Below are 20,221 nucleotides of genomic sequence, written 5' to 3' on the forward strand. Positions count from 1 at the left end.
AGCTGATACTGAACTCCTCCCACTGCCAGAAGATTCCTCCTAGTTTTTGCTGATGAGTCACCACCCACAAAACATCAGCACTCGACTGAGCTAATCTGGGGAAACAAGCTCCCAGCGTCCGCCAAATCACAAGACACAATTCACCTCAACAGGGCCCATTAAACAAGTCTGATTGTAAAGTGACGATTATTAATTTTCCTTCCAAATTCAATAAAGCGACAGGTCGACAATAATTGCAACATAATAATAGATTGTACAGTAAAGACCCAGAGAATCAAGATTTCAGAATCCCTAAAACCTTTTATTTCTTCAGTCAATTGAATACTACATTCATAATTAATTTACTATGAATTATAATATAACTAAATACAAATATTCCCAGAATTAAAATAATCGAATAACCCATGATTCAGACAGCCAACCATTCCTTATTCTGGTTGTAAAACTCTTTTGAATAAAAAAGAATGATTCAAAAATCGATTTTTAAATAAATTGAATGGGCATTAACAGCGTTTAGTGCATTTTAACACTCTCGATCACGTGGCCTCCCTCTCGCTTCCCTTCAGAAATCAGTGGTTACACTCTTCAAAATCCCCTAAATGTGAATGAAGTATTGAATTCGCTGGCCTTTCATCTCAGTACCCAGTTACAGAGTCAGTATGATATGTTCATAAGATTTGTGGCTCAATATAACTACATAGAAATCAAAAACAACTTAACTTTTTTCAGTAACAAAGTTCGTTTGGGTTCCCCTACAAGGACAAGGATGCATTCAAACAAATGTTTAAAAAAATTATTTAAGATTATTTAAAACATGAAACAAACTTCTGCTAGGCTGAGTTTGAGGCTGGAGCGGCACTCACCATAACATTTGCCGCAGACGGGAGTTGGGTGGAAGGGGGGCGTTAGAGGCTGGATCGGATTCTAGTTACTGGGACAAAAAGTAGTCCTGGCTCTGCAGCTGAATATACTTATGACTTCACACGTGTGAAAATATGATTTATATTCCCACAGTTTTGGGGCCACATGTGTGATACAGATATATAGAGAAAGTAGACACAGCATAAAATATTCATTATCATCATGCTCCTCGGCGTATATTAAATAAACATATTCAAAATGTTTCCATTGTACGTTTTAGTACGATTTTCGTAGATAGCTGTAACAAATAAAAATAGTGAGATTGGTATAGGTTTTTCAACGGGATAGGAATGGTTTGCTACAGCTTTAAATGCAATGAATTTATCTTGTGCAGTTAAAATGAGCTAGATTTGCTCTGTTTAATTTTCATTTGTGTGTACGAGAGGGAGGAAGGGCACAAGGAACAGTGTCAGAAAATGGAATCATGCAATGAATAACTGATACCTGGAAATATTTTACAAAGGGTTCATATCACATCATAAACCGCGAGAACAAAGCCTGAGAGCAGATTGTAAAGTAATTTGAAGCTAGCATTGTGTTGCAGCTGAAATGTTTACACTTTTCGACATCCGTTGTGTAAAGTAAAATATAGAATTGCAATCGTTGGGAATGTTTAAAAAGTCATGTTGAATTTTCTTTGCAACTGTACAGTATGAGTTTGCTGCAGCAGCTTTTAAACTGTTGGAAAACACACACGTATTCTTTCATTTCATTCGTGACATTCATAGAAGCCATATTGTGGAAATTTGTTCTTGCAGTGCAGTACTGGATCTTTCAAAACTTTGTGTCATCACAATACAGTAACATCCGAATGACTAACTAATCACCTACCCGCCCAGCACAAATAATAGTTTGTACAACTCTACCAACAAAATTTCAGATTTTATATTATAAGTAACAACGTGATTCATTTAGTTATGTCCTAACTAGTTATGTTCAGTCTTTCTAGAAAATATTTTGAGTCGAGATTCTGTTTGAGGTAAGTTTGACTCATTTATAGCTTCCCCAGGATAACAGGAAATTGTTTTATTTCCCGTATCTGGCTTCCTGGCTGCAATTGTGTTTTTAGAAGGCGTGATATGTCCAATATTGTCGCCATTACTTGGAGCATTACACTGTGTGGGGCTTGGGAAGACTGAGGAGCAACTGGGATAGTGTTGGATATTTGGAATCATAGCTTGGGTTCTGTGGGTGCTCCCTTGGCTTCATATGATTTCTTTAAAGAGTGGGACAATTTAACTGTATCACAAACATAACCATGGACATTAATTGTAGTGTTTTAGTTAATCACATCACAGTAAAATGTTTGATTTGGTAAGATTTTAAATAGTTCTGCCCCACTGTTTACCCTGACTGAATAATTCAAATTCTGTTTTCATTGCACGAAATTCGGGAATTTTCACTTGTATTTGGAGATCAAATTCCATAATTCATCTATTTATCATTACGCCCGTTGCTTTATAGTAACTGATTAGCCATCATTTGTTTTTATTGCATGGGATTACAGGATTTTCTGGGATTTTCTAGTGCTTTGGGGGACCATATTCTATGACTCGGTCCATTTTTTCATGGAAACTACAAATCAGTGACCTTAATATTGAACTAATACTAAAGGTCCTCTCTTCAATGAGAACTGTCTGTTGAGCCTTTTGTTGCATTAGGTGAAAAAGTCATGCTTCATTTTCTTCACGATGATATCACATATGAGTGACTTGATCACATGTTTCAACATAAATGTATGTAATTTTGTTGTTTTACACAAAAATGGAAAGGTTTGTCAAACAATTTTTCATTAAGATAATGCCCATCTAAGATAGAACGTGTGATTAATGCATTAAATCTTCACATTCCTTGACTGGTAAAGAATACTGTTGTCCAAACAGAGTGCAATGATCAAAACTTTGGTTATTTTTAATGATATAATACCAATACTAAAATGTTTTAATGCTGGCTACAACATTAAAATGAGAACAAATGTCAATTTTGGAAATGAATGCCCCACTCAGATCTTAGGGTGTCAGCCTTGGCTCAGTGGTAGCATTCTCGTCTCTGAGTCAGAGGTTGTGGGTTCAAATCCCACTCCAGGACCTGAGTACTTGGCTGACACTCTAGTGCAGTACTGAGGGATTGCAGACTGTGGGAGATGCTGTCTTTCAGATGAGATGTTAAACCCCATGTGCCCTCTCAGGTGGATGCAAAAGATCCCTTGGCCCCTTTTGAAGAAGAATAGGGGATTTCCCATGATGGCCTGACCAAAATTTATCCCTCAACCAACATCACTAAAAATGTTTAATTGAACATTTATCTCATTGCTGTTTGTGGGACCTTGCTGTGAGCAAATTGGCTGCTGTGTTTCCCTGCATCAGTGGCTACAATTCAAAAGTACTTTATTGGCTGTGAAACAATTTGAGGTGTCCTGCGGTCATGAAAAATGCTATTTAAATGCAAGTTCTTTCTTTCTTATTGTGTGATTGTTTTATATTTTGATGCAGTAAGAGTGAAGGAGAATTGAAGGTTGTCAGCAACTAATATCTGGAGCTTGAGAAATGTTCAATTATAATCATAAGAAAAATTTTGCACATTTTTGGCCAAATTGAATTTCAAAAGGAAAGCTGTATGAGGAAACAAACACAACCGCAATAGAAGATGAGATCGGCAAAAGAAAGTGCAGTTGGATCAGCCATCTGCTAAGGATCAACAAAGAAAGCATTCCACATACAATCCTCAAATGGATTCTAATTGGCAGGAGAAGCATGGGGGAGCCTTGCTTGATTTGGGAAGAATGGTTGTACTGGAGTGAAGTAAATTGGACGAGCAAATCTGATGGAAGCAAAAAACAGGGAGATGAAACTAACTGGAGGAATCACTTTGCAGTCTCATTTGCCACTACACAAGGGGATGATTGACTGACTGAGAGTGAAGGCAGAATCATAAAATTAAATCAGAATGATCAGTGATTTCAGAATAAATATTAATTTTCAAAATTTATTTTTAAGAATTAGAAATGTAACTCATAACCCATAATATTGGCTGCATAATTTTGAACAAGTTGTAGTCATTGCACATGTTATTTATTGTACAAATGCTTAACTATTACATATAGATTTCTACTTTATATTGAAATGAACTGCAAGGTTAATATGAATTAAATCTGAATAATTATCATATTATCAATATCAGTGTGACACTTACATTTAACATCAGTATTTATTAATATCATACATAATGCAAAATAAATTATTGTGTAGGTAAGGCAACTAATCAGCAGGATTAATAAAAAACCCAACCATTATTTTATGACTCTGGATAAGCTTTATATTGGTTAATTGAACAATTTGCAATGTAAAATATTTACACAATCATGATTAAATATTCAGATACTTTTGCATTGGCACACTTGTTGGAGTCATTGTAATATCTCAAGTAAAGTATACTACACATAACATATCTTATGAATCTACAGTGATTCCTCTATAAATACGAACATACGAACATACAAATTAAGAGCAGGAGTAGGCCATTCAGCCCCTCGAGCCTGCTCTGCCATTTGATAAGAATAGGCACTAAGGACATGACAAACAATAGTTACTATATTTTTGTGAATGTCATGCCACATCATCCATACTGGACTACATAAATGGTACTTAAGATGAATTGATTTAAAAAAAACTAATAACATAATAGCATTAAGAATGGATTGGAATACATTATAAAAATAAAAATAAATAACAGATGACAGGGTGGGATTTTGAGGCTGTAATTAATCTTGGGATAACGATGACATTCATAAACTACTGAAGCACTTTTTGAACTCACTTTGATTAAATAATTTTGTTTTGAATAACTCACCTTGATTAAATTACAGTCTCATAATTTATTCCCTTCTATCCATTTTTTAATGCACCTATTTAAATACTAGATATTCCTGGTGGCTGAGAGTCTATTTATCTCAACTGAGAGTCTATTTATCTCAACCAAGGCAAAATAATAAAATACTTGATTGGTATCATATACCAATAGCAAAATGTCATTGTTTTGTAAAATTTTACTTTGGGACACGCAATGCCTGAAATATCTACTGGACTGAATGGAAGTATCATTGATATGACTGATAATGCCAGGATAATGTATTCTTTTACACTGTCAGCATCCTATGGAAATAATATAAACAAAAATGAAGTGCAAGTGTTAGTTCTCAATATAAGGGCTGCAGCAAATAAAGCAGAGACAAGAATAATTATAAGTAGATTCCCACAAGTTTTACTCATTTTCTTTTACAAAAGAAGGGCTTTATTCATCAAGGTGAAAGATGGTAGTGCAGTGGAATTGAATACAGCCCTTTTCATATCCGTAACAGTATGCCACCCATATCCAAGTTAAGTATTACCATTTTAAATAAAACGTGTTTAGATACAACTATAATAAGGACAAATGTCTCAGAACTTTGATCCTGGTGACTATGGAAACTGGGTAAAGTAGTGTAGTATTTTCTCTACACAGTTTTGAAAATGTATATCACCCTTAGTTCCCTTGAATTGTCTTCCCTCACTCCATTCAGTCACTGCAATATTTTTATTTTCCCAAAATGATTTACCCTTATGAATTCCATGAGAGGTTGTCCAATTAATATCAAATTAGAGATATTTTTGTGGCATAGCTCCATGGTCGTGAAGAGCTAGATTGAGACCATTCCAAATTCAATTCACTCACATTCTAGGTAGTTTTAAGGGAAAAAGAGTAAGTGCAAGTGTGTGTGTGCATGCGCACAGAAGAACGAGAAAGATTATACCATCACTCTGGGTTGGACAGAAACCCAGATTCTGGAAGTAAAACAATAATGTTCAAACTCACAATGGAATCCAATTCTGTTAACTTTACATTATATTTCTGTCTCTCTGTCTCCCCCATAAATACAATCAATATAGCTACACAGAAGAACAAAATGCAAAATATTGTATTTTATAACAATTATTTTAATAACCCAACAGTTATGTTTATGTTTCTGTAAGTGATTGTGTTCAATATAATTCTACAGGAAGTAGCGTGTGTGGAACATGCACACTAACTCTTTAGAATTATGTCTCTTCATGACATAATCAAGAGAGTGAAATCACATATGGGTTTACTATTTTTCCTCCAATTTTCTCCCTCTTATCTTGATGGTGGTAGCTCATGATAGTATAGTTTCAAAGGCAACCATGTTGCTCCAGTAACTCACCAAAGTGACTATTCTTCATGTGTGAGCCTAGACAGTAATGGTCAGTTAATTCACAGTCACACAGTCCAGCCTCACCACATGCACACTTCCAGCCAGGCATCAGTGAATAGTGATCACAGAACCATAGAAGTTTAGTGCACAGAGGAGGCCATTTGTCTGTGTGGGTTGTTTGCTAGGGTAATACAAACTATTGCCGCTGCCTTGTATTTTCCTCATAGTTCTGCATCTTCCTCTGATTCAAACATTGATCTGATTTTCCCTTAAAAGTTGCAAAGGTCTCTGCCTCAGCCATTCCTGTGGTAAAGCATTTCATGTTCCAACTAGCCTCTGCATAAAGAAATTTATCTTAACTACTCTCCTCACTCTCAATGACAATAGGAGAAGGCCCACCACCACTTTCTCCGGGCAATAATGTGTAAGTAATAAATATGGCCTTGCCAGCATTACCTACATCCTGAGAACAAGTAAATAAAAAGAAAATAAATTGATCGCCCATTGTCACTGACTCCTCAACCAGAGGAATTGGTCTTTTTATTCAATCCTTCAAACCATTCATAACTTTTAAAACCTCCATCAAGATCAAGTACCTGGCCAATTCTTCTCCTCCCTTGTCCAAGGACACTGAGGCCAAGACCCCATTATTATTCCAGCTGAGGTCAGTAAGCTTTGCACAGACCAGGAGCTGGCCTTGGGATCTTCGTGGTCTTTATGGCTCAGTACCATACCATGCAATACATTTACTGACTCAACCATCAGGTTGATGGTGTCATATATTCATTTTTAATAGACATGTTTAATGATTTTGACCCCTATTGTTTTGACAATGACCCCTATCATTTTATGTACAAGTGTTTCAACAAACTAAATTAATAAACAAGCTCGGAAGCATAGATACAACGAGCTGAAAAATAACCGTTGCATTCTCGCCATTGTACTGGGTTTAATTTATTTCACGGTTCTTTCTTTTAGATATATTTTGGTATTTGTCATAAAACAGATTCAGACACACATGGTTTTTAATCTATAGCTGTTGATCCCAGGTGCATGCCTGTGGCCACGTGACTGTTCTCAAAGCCTCACAATACACGTTCCACTCTCCCACGCTCTAACGAAACAGCAGTACTTTTTTTTATCAAATAGAAAGGGCTGAAAATGGAAAACAGTACCGCAATATATTGCTGAAAAGGCTGAAGAATTCAAACTCGTTAAAAAGTGGTGCAGATCAGGATTTGATAATTGTATTATTGAAAATAGCTGGGTTGTAACTTTGAAAGGTAATTGCATACTGTGTTTACAAACTAAATCGTAAACGGTATGATATAGTGAAATGTCTTCCTTATTTAACTAAAAATACATTTTGAAAGATGTGAAAGAATTGAATGTAGAAATATAAAATAAAGGACAATATTAAGGAGGTATTGATAGATAACAAAACATTCCGAAAGCCTCACCCTAGTTATTTTGTGATATGGGTAATTTATTGATGTCAAAGGAATTAAATATCTTAAGGAAATTATATTTACATTAGTGATTCAGATTTCTATACTGTGTAATCCTAGCAGTAAACTGTAATGAACCAGACACTATTCGTTGCAAAGGATTTACCATGGGGAGTGTACCTACATTGCATTACACTTCAGAATCCCCAAAAAAACACTTAGCCAAGAATGTTCTGCATGAATCAGGATTATACTGGGATCAAGATACTTATAAACTCGATACTTATAAAATATCCTTGTACCATAGTCAGTTTAATCGGCTATTCAGTTCAGACAGGAAAGCCTTAACAAAACGTAAATTTTACATAACGTAGAGTCTAACATCAGCCGGTGTCTCTATATACACGGGCAGCGCGTTGAATACGTTCCAGGAGATAGACATTAACCACGGGTAACGGAGAATAGTTCAAAAGGATCAGGATTTAAACTTTATATTATTGGGAATTCATTGCAATGCTACGGTACTGAATTGGAAGTAGTAATTCCGTGCTTAGATCAGGTAGTATATCTGATCAACTATATTCAGAAAATTCGACTCCCTGCTGGTACTGCACTGTGCATCTTTCGCTTTTTCTTTTGCTGTATCTTATTTCTCGAGTTTTCTCCCTTCTGAGGTGTTTTGAAAGATTTACAAGTGAAATTGCCCCGAAGCCTTTAAATTGGCTGCTGAAATCTCTACTTATTTCTTTAAAAAAAAGAGTTTCATGTCTTTTTAATTGCAGAACATTATAAACTGACTGGCCAGCTTCTAACCGAGCCGGCGCACACAGACATAAAGGGGAGAGAAAAAACAGCTAACTGTGGGAGAGGCGAGGGTGAAGAATGACACATCTTTAAAACAAAAGGAATGAACTGGATAGATTACATGGACTGGGCGCGGGGAAGGGATATTCTCTCTCTCTATTTTTAAAATGTTGTTTAATTGATCATGGAATGTGTATTACACCATGCGAAGAGCGTCACAGAACGTATTTTGAAAACCCGCAGGTTTACGACGATATTTGACCCTTCGGCCTGGAAAAGCAGGGAGTCAAATTAGTCTAAATCCTTAAATTGGGCCTCAAACGGCGAAATAAGTAAATGAGTAAATTATGTAGTAATTTTCTTGTCAGAGTTATGGAGAGATTTTTTCTCTCTACTATTTTCTTCGATGTTAAGGCGATCCCGATAAACGTGCTCCTGGCTCTCATTTTAATGTACTTTAATTACAGCTGATCTGTTTAGTAGTTGTTACAAAGATATCAGACTGTGGCAGTGAGGGCCTTGCCGCCCCGACTATGGAAAGAAATGATACATTGACGCGATATAAAAAATGGCCAGAGTATAATTTCTTTTTAAAAATCCTGATAATCCAGATTTTTTTTACACAACTGTTGCTATGAATCCCAGTGTTGCTCCGATGGTTTGTACTGAATAAATATTTACCTGTGTCCTGCGAGCTACAAGAAGTAAAAAAAAAATCTAGACATCTGCTGAAAGTTTATTTACATTTTTAACAATATATGCATGAGTTGGCCAGACATAATCCTTTGATTTATGTATTTCCTTTGTCTCAGTGCATCTTTCAACTAATAATAATGTAAAGGTAATATAGTAGTATCGGTAATAACACGCTATTACCAGCCTTGGCAGACGGTGGAAATAGAAAGTATAAGTCAGTTTTTGGGGTAGTTTCAATCGATGTGTTGGCATCAGTGTCAAAATTCCAAGGACTATATTAATCATTACTGTAAAAAATATTAACACGCGGTGCTGATACTCGTTGGACAATATAAAATAATAAATTTAAATGAAATTTAATGGACTGGAATCTAATAACGAGATAGAATTTCAAAGAACAATTTCGCTTCGAGCAAAATTAACCACAAACACAACTGAGATCAATTGATTCGCGCGTTTAACCTAGAGATGTCTGTAAAGTGTTATTTTTAAATACTTCAACTTTGGTGCATCAATGACATAGTTTTATCCTTCAACTGGAGGAATCTTACTCCGGCGGTTACCGGTTTGTTTTCTTGGGCTCAGGTCTGTAAAGGCATAAAATGCAGATGGCCCTTTTTGGTGGGTGCGAGGGAGGTCGAGCAGCGTTTGTAATTCATCATCATCTCACACTCCAGGGCTGCTCGATCTGATCCTTATGAGGAATCCACGAATTGCATTTTTAACAGATATTTTAACACTTCGTGTGATCCGAGATACCGTGTTACTTAGTAATTACCTAGGGTTCAAACATTTTGATTCGTCTTAATTTGTGTTCATGTTAAATAACCTGAAAGTTTACAATTGCCTTAGGTATGTATATGAGCAGTTTCACGTTCATGGAGATACATTAATGTTCATCTATACCTCAAAATAAAGAAGCTCCCGAATTGTGGAAGTGGCTGCAATTTGAACCATTCTGTGAAATCCTGTTTTACTTTTTAAAAACATAGTTCCAATTTCAGATCATTCTTACTCGTTAGAAACTAATTTTGCCTCTTGGGTTACCTAGTGGATAGTACTAATGATCCCAGTACTGTCGGGCTCTGTACAAGACTTAAATAAATATTGAAATCCCAGTTGTTTTTCTTTTGACAGCAAGAGGTAAGCAAGTGGGATTTAGTGATTAACATTAACAATAATATCCCGGAGTTATAAAATTACTGTATTCTATGTATAGCTTTCAACAAAATAGCCATATTGCAATAAATCAATCAAAATGGGAAGCAGCTTAGTAGAACAACAGGTGATCCTAGAAATATAAAGTTTTGAAATTATGTAGCAATTATTTCGGAAAAAATAACAGAATCTTTAGCGAAAAGGGTGTCGTTCAGTGTTCTTGACATTTTTACAACAGTACACACAGTGCTTTCTATACTGGCTCTCTCATTCTATGGGACACAATGTCCAATCAGGCCAGTCTTTTGTAAATGTAGGATTTATTTGGGTTTTTCAAAGAGAAACATAATTGCCCAGTAAATAAAATTTGGCACCATCATTCTCCTAGCTGTAACTTTTCTTCTGTCAAATTTTTAAAAAACAATTGAATAGTTTATCAATTGTTAGACTCTTTATACAAGAACTCAAGATTATAGAAACACAAGTGGTGTAGAGAAGTTGCGTTAGGTTATTATTGTAGCCATTATTTTGACCGGCTCCTGTATAAATGATATGTGTTTGGACATCTTAAAATTGCCACTTTAAAATGCACCTTGTGTTCTTCTAGCAATTTTGAATTGAGTTGGAAGGAGCCAGTTTACACGCGGCCCCTTGGTTTTCCCCATGCACGGGGTCAGTCTTAAACAGTGTTTCATTTCTCCAAATGAAGGTCAGCCCAATATTGTGACACAAACCTTAGGGGATGGAGGAGTGCTCTCCTGGGACTGTTGTAACTGCAACAGCAGTAGAAAGCTGTACTAACAGGGCATACGTGGTGGTTGCCCAGAATTATTAATATTTTGGTTTCTTTTGAATGCGCATGCGTAGGTGCACAGTACGTTATGTCTCTCTGAGTTTCCGAGAAAAGCAAGTAGCCCTGGGCACCCACTGTCCTGCAGCACACTGTCAGTCCCAAAACTGCTCATGGTAATTATTAGTGTCTCTCCTTTATCAGTGTTTATATCAACAGTGATCTTAGCTTTCACAGCTGTGACCTGGACTAATTATTTAACTTTCCGAACAGTGCCTGCAATATTTGACAACTTTAGAAAGATGCCGCCCAGAAGGTGATTTAAATTATTCTAGGATAACTGTAGTTTGAATTCTAATTTTGGTACCAACCCAGGGATTAAAATACACTTTGGGATTATACCTTTGTTTATATAAGTGTTTATTCCTGCATGTTTTTTATAGGTAGGAAATTTATTGCATGCATAATTGCGCAGGTGCCTTTTAATTGCAGATCATTAATATCCCAGTGCAGTAAGTTGGAAAGTTGTTCACTCCCTTCCCCCACCCGCCTGTCAGCCTCGTTCACATGGAGATTCATTGTTGCCATAGCTTCTTTTCCTTCCTAGACCACCAGGCAGATTCTTGCTGGCTGAGCCGATGGATTTTGTGCTGAAGGTCATGCTGTACTGGATGTTGTCTGAACAGGTTACTCAGTGTCAGGACTTGGTGACCGAGCTATTGTCCTACAGACATGTGTTGCATTTGCTGTGATACACACGCATGCCACAGTGCAAAGTTCTTAACAGTATCACTGCCTGAGTGAAAACACTTTCCTAAGAAACTGAAAAATACCCAGATAAAGACAGACTGGCAAAGAGATCGAGAAAGTCAACCATCAGGTAATATATTGGGGCGTGCATGTGGATGTACTCCTCACAATTACTGTGTGGTCGGGGGGGGGGGGGCGGTGCATTTGGTCTACAGCTCCTCTTATATTGACACGAACGGGAGTGCCTAATGTGTGTGGTTTGCTTTGCCCAGTTGCACATACTGAGCCAACTGCCTGGGTAGGGGCAGTGTTGGTGGATTTCAAAAGACCAAGTTTCTTGGCATGGCATTGGCTACAATGGTTCCATTGGAAGCATGACATCAATATTCAGTCAAATCCTCTATCTTTGTGGCCAGGTTTCTGGGTAAGGTGCTAGCTATAACTGTCCCACTGGAACAAAGGCGGCATTGCTCAGTTGAACTCTGCTTTTTGAGGTTCTAACTGGAGATGCTGTAGGGACTATGGTTTGAAAAGAAAATGGTTTACTGGGCTATTACACCACCAATTTAGTGTCAAGTTTATGTGAATGCTGATGTAAATTTAGCACTAAATCGGCAGTATAACAGAGAGAGATGGGACCTGGAGAGACTGGCCTAATTGCAGACTGGCACTAATCCAGCTTGTTAATTTTTAACATTTAGGTAACAGTCAATATAAATAAAAAATGTGATTTCTTAATTGGACATGATACATTCTTTTTCAACATAGAACATTAACAACCTGAGGAAATGAGTCACTAAGTGTTCTCTATTAACATCAGTGTAGATCTTAGCAACTTTACTGAAAATGTAGTCCCATAAATTAAGAAAAAAATATATTGCTTCCATTTCAACACTTCAGAACAGGGCACCTGAGAACATATGATGTTACTGTTTGACTCCAGCAGGTGCCATAACATTAAGTACACTCTTGATTGAGTGAAGAACCCAGGAATTCTTCTGAAAACCAAATGCAATTGATCAATCTGACACTTGAAAACTGCAGCTTGCATCGTCTTGTAAATCATCACATTTATATTGCATCATCCCACCTGCTTCTCTGTACTGGTGCAATGTTGGCATCTGTAAAGACAAGGGTTATTTTGGAAAAAAACATTGAGCAATTTCAGTAAATTTGTAATGTTTTGTTTGTTCTGTTCTTAATGTTTTGATAATGTTGCACACAGGTTATTCCAAAGTGTGGATTTGCAGCTGAATTAGAGAGAATCGTTTATGAAGGAACTTCTTTCTGTCCTTGAACATTCCAGCTATATTGGATGAGTTGGAGTGGGTTTATCTTCATGAAAAAGTATTTGGTGAATCTTAAATAAAAACATATAATGCTGCAAGTTGATCAGAATCTGAAAGAGAAAGTTAGGTTAACATCTTGTGTGTTAATGTAACCACTCAATGGAATTGGTCAAACCTGGCAAGCTTTGTTATAATTTAGGAGGAAATAGCCATACATCATTTTTGTCATGATGTTACATGCAAGTGATGGTATGATTCATTTTGACATAATTTATGTCCTTTTAAACTGCCTGTAACAAATGATAGTGCCCATGAATATCTTTAGTGCACAGACCTATGTCTCTATAGGTTCAATAACAAAGGCAGACATTTTCAGATTGCACAGCATGGATCAGTGTATGTCTGTATTTTCACTTGTTGCTTATCTTGATGACTCTTCAAAACAACAGGCCTAAGAAATGCTCGAGACTGATTATACACAGACTGTTGCTTTGCCAATTTGATTGTATTACAGTAGTTACTAACATAGCTTAATACATTAACACACACATCTGAAAACCATGATGTGTTTAAAACCAAGTTGTAGCTTGACATATGCCTGGATGCACTAGATGCCAGCACCCGTGGAACTAAACCACAACATAAATCACTGCCATCTGTAGAATGGATAAAATGAGAATGCCTCCTCATACCAAGAGTTCAAAATCTCAAGTTTACACCATATAATTTATGGGCAAAACTATGCTGCTATCATTTTTTTCTAATTTTAAATTTTTTTGTGGTGCATTTTTATGCTCATGAAAGCAAAGGATATTAGGAGTGGTCAATAGAACACTCCTTATTTCAGACACACAGCATCAAATATTCCCACATCATTTATAACATAACATAGCAAATTTTGCTTCTATTTGCTCCAATCCTAGAAGAGCACCTCCTTCTGAATCAATGTGCCATTTCAAGCCCCCACGCATTGATCGTTGTAGTCTCTCTCTAAGTAATACTGCTTATTTATTGCCAATTTGTGCCATAGATCCATCCCACTAGAATTAGGTTCTGACTGTCCAAATATAATTCATATAGGAGCTTTATAGGCAGCAGAGAGAGGAAACCTTCATTCCACAAAATGGGCTGGATTTGAATCTAATCCCAGAGGCGAAAGTAATGTGTTAACCAATCGTGCCACACAATCTCCTAGCTTCCCTCTTTTTGACATGAACTGTTTCACTGAATGATATCATGGGTTGAACAGATAACATGAGGTGGGTGGCAGAGATACTGAAGGCTCTGCATATGGTCCAGAAAACCAGAAAAACAGCCTTATCTGAAAGCTTTCTTCGAATTGGTGGAAGAGACAGCCTTCCATTTCTGTTGTTCACTTCTGCTTGAAATTTAGGGAAGGGAAAGAATTAGGGAAGAGGGCTGAGGCAATAAAGAATGAAAGAAATAGCAAAAGGGAAGTAAAAAATAATTACATGATAAAGGGTGAAACTAGAAACTATCTGGCCCCATCAAACTTTGCTCTTTCCACCGACCACGTAGAATTTTCTCTGTCATAAATTCTGCTCACCTTAATCACTCGAGGGAAACTTCTGTAAAATTTCTTTCTTTCCCCAAAAGACAGCTGGGTAAAACTTTGCCATATTTATACTTATACTTCTGTTGAAATTTGGGCAACTGCTTTCCAAAAATGCATTCCGACTTGGGAAATGTATGGCTATGGATGTGATTGAAGTGTATAGGAATTGAAACATAGACTGAGGTGATCAAAATCTCTACAGAAAACTATAATTCATTTGCTGCTAGTGCCATGTAAATGCCATCTGTGGTAATGAAGATTAAAAGTTGATCGATATTGTGGAGTTTTGCTTCACTATTTTGGGGTGTCATAGAGAAATGTTGGAGAACTTTTCACCAGATTAAATAAGTGGTAGAGATGATGTAGCAGTTTGCGTGTGGTCTGTAAAGTGCTTTATTAGTTGTTACCATCTCTCACTTGTAGTCTATGATACAGTCTAGTAATTTCATGCACTTAAATATATTTTAAAAATGAATTTATATTTTTATGTTATGAATTTGGCGACATGAAAAAATATCTAACATTAGAAATCAATCATGTGGTGTGATTTATTATATGCTTCTTTTTAGGGTTTGATTGAATTATAAAATAAAGTTCACAAAGATTAAATTCCAGCAAAAATCAATGCAGTTTCTAGCATTAGACAATGAGATTAAAGAGGACCACTTCTAAAAATAAAATTAACATTAATAATTTTTTTAGTCCGAAAAAATTGTCTTGGGATATATTTGTTTAAAAATAGGTATGGATGACATATTTGAGGGAATAAGCACTGAACTCAACTTAAGGGAACTCAGTTAACACCTACTGTTGATGTTGAATCATCTTTGGGTCTATGACTGCATGACTACTTGCTGTTAATTTAGTTCCCTCACACTGTTGGGCTCAGTAAATTCTTCAAATTATTACCCCAATGATGTCATCTGCATTTATATTTAAACAAAATATATTTTAAAAAATAAAGGCAATGAACAGAACAAACCAAAGGCTGTTACTTAGTTCTTTGTAGTTACCGGGTTTTTAAAAGACTGTGGGAGTTAGTGCAGGATGTTGAAGCACCAATATACTGTGTCATGGAAAAGTGGGATGGACATTCAATTTTCACCTTTGCCTGATTTTGTTTTCACCATTTCAGCTGCATTTCCATGGGGAGATACAGAACAGGGTCAGGCACCTCTCCACATGGGGTGTCAGTACTGACCCCTATAATGGGCTTCCTAGTAGCTTAGCTGAAAAAAAAATATTTTTGATGTTCATTTTTTCAGTGACATTCATGTAATTTTTTCCTAAGCTGAGGCTTTTAGTGTTACCTTGTTTTCATTGCTAACTCAGAACTGTCAAATTGACCCTACGTTTAAGGGTCAGACTTTTGTATTCATTGTGAAATCATGTAACATTTTTTTCAATTCTCAAGCTCATATAGATGTCATTCCTGGCAGTATGAAAAGGCATTGTCCCATTGTGGCACCTTCCATCACACCCTACAACAAATGTGGTATAAGTACATGTGGGACATCTGCCAGCCACTGCATGGAGCTGGAGAAACATGAAGAGATAGGCAGCCTGTTCCCACTCAGAACCAGCCCAACCCAGGGATAACCACTGAGGATTCACTTCTCAAAACCCTGCACAATACCAACAGGAACCTATTGCTACTGCAGCACCTCACACTGTCCCTGCAAGACCCCAACCATATCACTGAGCACTGCTCACCCTAACATATAGGACTGTAAAACTATGTATAATTTTGACTGCATTTGCCTACAAGTGTTGTGAACTCTGTACTCTAGCATGTACAGGACTCTGTACGAAGCCATGCCCTAAGTGACTGTAAATTTCTTGCATAAAATTTAAAAAAAATTTTCAGAGGACAACAGCAGCTAAACCTGCTTGTCTTTTTGACCCCATAAGTATACACTTGATGAAACCTATATAGGAAGCAAATGGCGGGTGGGGGGGCATTTAATACTGTCAAAACTGGTCTCCTAATGGCGAGACTGTCTTTTTGAAATCCAATGAATATGGCAACAATTTTTAAAAACATGAACATATAAATCCTGTGAAATTAAATGTTTTCTCTGTAGTAATTTGAAATGTACAAGACTGCTTTTAGGAAGAAGTTTAACAATTTTGTTCTTTTATAAGATCCATAAAATTGCATTAAATGAAAGTGTAGACATAATAATCCCATTGTGTTAAATAAATCTTTCCTAGTCAGCAAGACTCTCAGACCACACAAGTGTTAAAATGACACAAGATTATTGTGGGGTGGGAATGCTGAACAAAACCAAATACATTAAATGAGCCAAAAAAAACCTTTTGACTGTGTACCTGTGTTTTTATGGGTGAGCATTGGTTCAAACCTACATTTACAAATTATGCTTATGCCTGTGTCTTATTCCATTCCTAATCCGCCAACTCATTGGTACAGTGCTGTTTAAAAAAAAGACAACACAACCAAAGAGGATAAGCTTGTTTTTGCATTATTATCACTTTCAAAGAAGTTCAATCGGTATGACTGCTAAAGATAGTTTCTTGCTATTAATATGCCATTTAACAACATGAAAAGTATGGAATGAGAAAGGCCATTTGATCTATCCTTCCATCAACTTCTAAGAAAGTATGGAACAAGAAAGACATTCAATCCATGAAGCGTGTTCCCTCCACAGATATACATGTTACCCTATCATGGTCACTACCCAATCCATTTAATCACCTGAGGTAGCCAACTAAGCACAGGTAACCTTTAAGAAGATAAGGATCTGTGAAATTTGCCTCTGATGCCCAAAGGAAATCAAGCAAAACTTTACATTATGAATCCAAATCTACAATTTGTACTATTATGAATGCTTCCAATTTATATAATCTCCTGAATCTCCAAGAAAATAAAACTCTTCCAGGCATATGAAGATTATAAGGAAAAACTCCAGGATATTACTTCTACATTAGAATCTACATTATTCAACCTTGACCAGTTGCATTCCACAAGCAACACTCCCACAGTCCTAACAGGGCTGGAACCATAGTGTCCCAAAGAGTAATTGATAACCTCTCTCTGAACTTATCATTATAGTCCCAATTTAACCAAATATTTAACCAGCTGTTATTCAAAGAAAGTAACAGGCACTGTATAATTGATTCTTATAGGATTTCATAAATCTACTCCTGTGGAAAAAAATCTTCGGTTTCATGTTTCACTTTAATCTTAATTTTGTACCCATGATTTCCAAATCTTTTTAAAAATTAAATAACATGATTACATTTATATTATTTATGTCTTGCAGCATCTTAAAACCTAAATAATGTCCCCTTTCAATCTTCTTTTCTTCAATAAAAGCAGGCTAATTTGGTTAGCTTCCTTTCCTAATTTAGAGGTTTCTGTCCCACAAATCATCCTTGTTGAATTGAAAATTAAATTCTCTAAATCTATTCCAATGCATCAATATTCTTTTGAAGGTAGGAACCCAATTTGCACTCAGTATTCCAAATGTAACCTCAACAATGAGTTATACAGGGATACAACAATCAAATGCATCTGAGCACATGACTAGCTTTGTTGATAACAGTGAAAGTTGATATTTTTACTCTTCCCCCCTCCCACCCTCGCCCCCCCCCCCCCGGCGTTTTGCCTTTGGAGCACCAATCAACAGTGTACATAATGTATCGTGTTTCCTGCATCAGCAAATTTTGTACCTTCTAGAATGTTTATGAATAGTGTGAAAAGCATGCACCCAGAACAAACCCTTGTGGAACTCTACTAGTCACCACCCTCCAATAAGGCAAACCCTATCTACTTGTCTACACCTTCTTGTATATTGAAAACAGTAGTGGTGATGAGATTCCTTCCTAAAAGAATCCAGATCAACATAATCCCACTGTTGAACTACAAGAACAGGGTGAACCCCCTTCTAAATGCGAACAGAAGTGAAGCTACTAAACCAAAGAATTCAGCCAAACAGGTGTTCGGCCAGGAAACTTCTGCGAGCCAATTGGCCAGATCAGGGGCCTTGATTTTACTCAGCGTGCAGCTGCCTGAAGCTGGTATAAGTCATTAAACTGAATGCTGATGAACTTAAGCCCAGCTGCACTCTGAAAACAATCCTGCCCCAAACAAACTCCACCAGTTAGAGTGGTGGAGTACCTTGATATATATTTAAAACATATATATAGTGTCAGTACATGTATTTAGTTTTAATGTATTTTAATAGTAAATCTATTTAATAAAGCAGAGGTAGTAATTTGAGCTTACTCTGCTCTGCTTGAGCTTAACCTTGCTCTGATAAACCAGTATTTCCACCATGCTGAAAAACACTTAGTCAATTTTCTGAAATCTTTCTGTTTTGGAATTATTACTTTTTTAAGCACAAAAAAACGAATAGGTGCTCAAATGGCTGCTGTATACAATCTGGTGTACAGGGTTCACATGTTTTTAGGTTCTCTAAATATTGGACAACAACATACAACTTGGAGTTATTGAAACAGCAATCAGAAAATAGAGGGTGAATTATACACCATATTTTATGTTTTATAAAGTAATAGATAGGGAAAACTTGAATTGTTAATCAATTTTGAGACAAGTGTAGTAAAGTAATAGACTGGAACAACTGAAACAGTTGATCTGGTTTCTATATACGCAGAAAATGAGCAGGGGGTTAAAATAACTCCACCATCAGTAGCAGTTGAGTCCTTGTGCAATATTATACTGTAAGGAAGTAGAAAGCTTGCTTTCATGTTGTGGCCTTGGGCCCTGGGGATGTCAGCTGTCACTGCGGTCAATGCCAGTGACCATTTCATTTGCCTGACAAGCTGTTTGGGTTGTAAGGTATCATGAACAGTTGATTGAATATACTCCAAATGCCTTAGACGTGCTCTCAAACAGCTATAACTGCTAAAATGGAACAAACTGAATGTAGATAGAATGCACTGAAAAGATTACACAGTAAGTCTCATTATTTAACTTTTATTAGTGCATTGGCTCTACTGTGCTGTTTGTTAGCAAAATGAAATATCTAATTGTGAATGAGACCTCTCCCACTTTATAACCGGGAATTATAGAACTCAAATAATGTTGAAAATATTTATTAATATATGTTTAATTTTAAAATATATTTTCCCCATTCCACTTTAAGTATTGCCAAGCTATATGTTATACTCTGTGAGGGTAGGCTGGTGAGCAACATACTTCCAAGTTTCTGCCAGTGGTCTCTACATTTTGTACAAGAGGATGTGAGAGAAAACAATTTTGGGGTAATCTATTCTCTTTCCTTCCCTGTGACATCTTCTTGACTGGGCACTCACCATATGGATTCACTGTTGTAAGTGCGGCAATGAGGCCTTCTACACTATGGTACAGCTAGGTTGGAATAGTTATGTCTTACTTCTACGCCACAATGCTACCTTTATTTTTGGCTCTATTAAACTGTATCAGTTAACATATAAAATAGAAATGTTGGAACATACCCAGCTGAATTATTATGTATTATCTTCTCTGCAGACATCAAGCTACAGTTTGGGTTCCTGAAAAATGTACAGAGGATGTAATAAATACCTGCATAAGTGAAGCTGACTGGATGAGGCATG

General features: G+C 36.5%; 1 protein-coding gene across 1 annotated transcript in view; it reads right to left on the reverse strand.

Annotated features, from left to right (window-relative positions):
• pitx1 (paired-like homeodomain 1) overlaps window positions 1-20,221 on the reverse strand; it is a 38,274-nt gene that overhangs the window by 5,020 nt on the left and 13,033 nt on the right. The gene's annotated exons all lie outside the window — the stretch shown is intronic.

This window comes from Heptranchias perlo, chromosome 14 (genome assembly GCF_035084215.1).
Source record: "Heptranchias perlo isolate sHepPer1 chromosome 14, sHepPer1.hap1, whole genome shotgun sequence".
NCBI lineage: Eukaryota > Metazoa > Chordata > Chondrichthyes > Hexanchiformes > Hexanchidae > Heptranchias > Heptranchias perlo.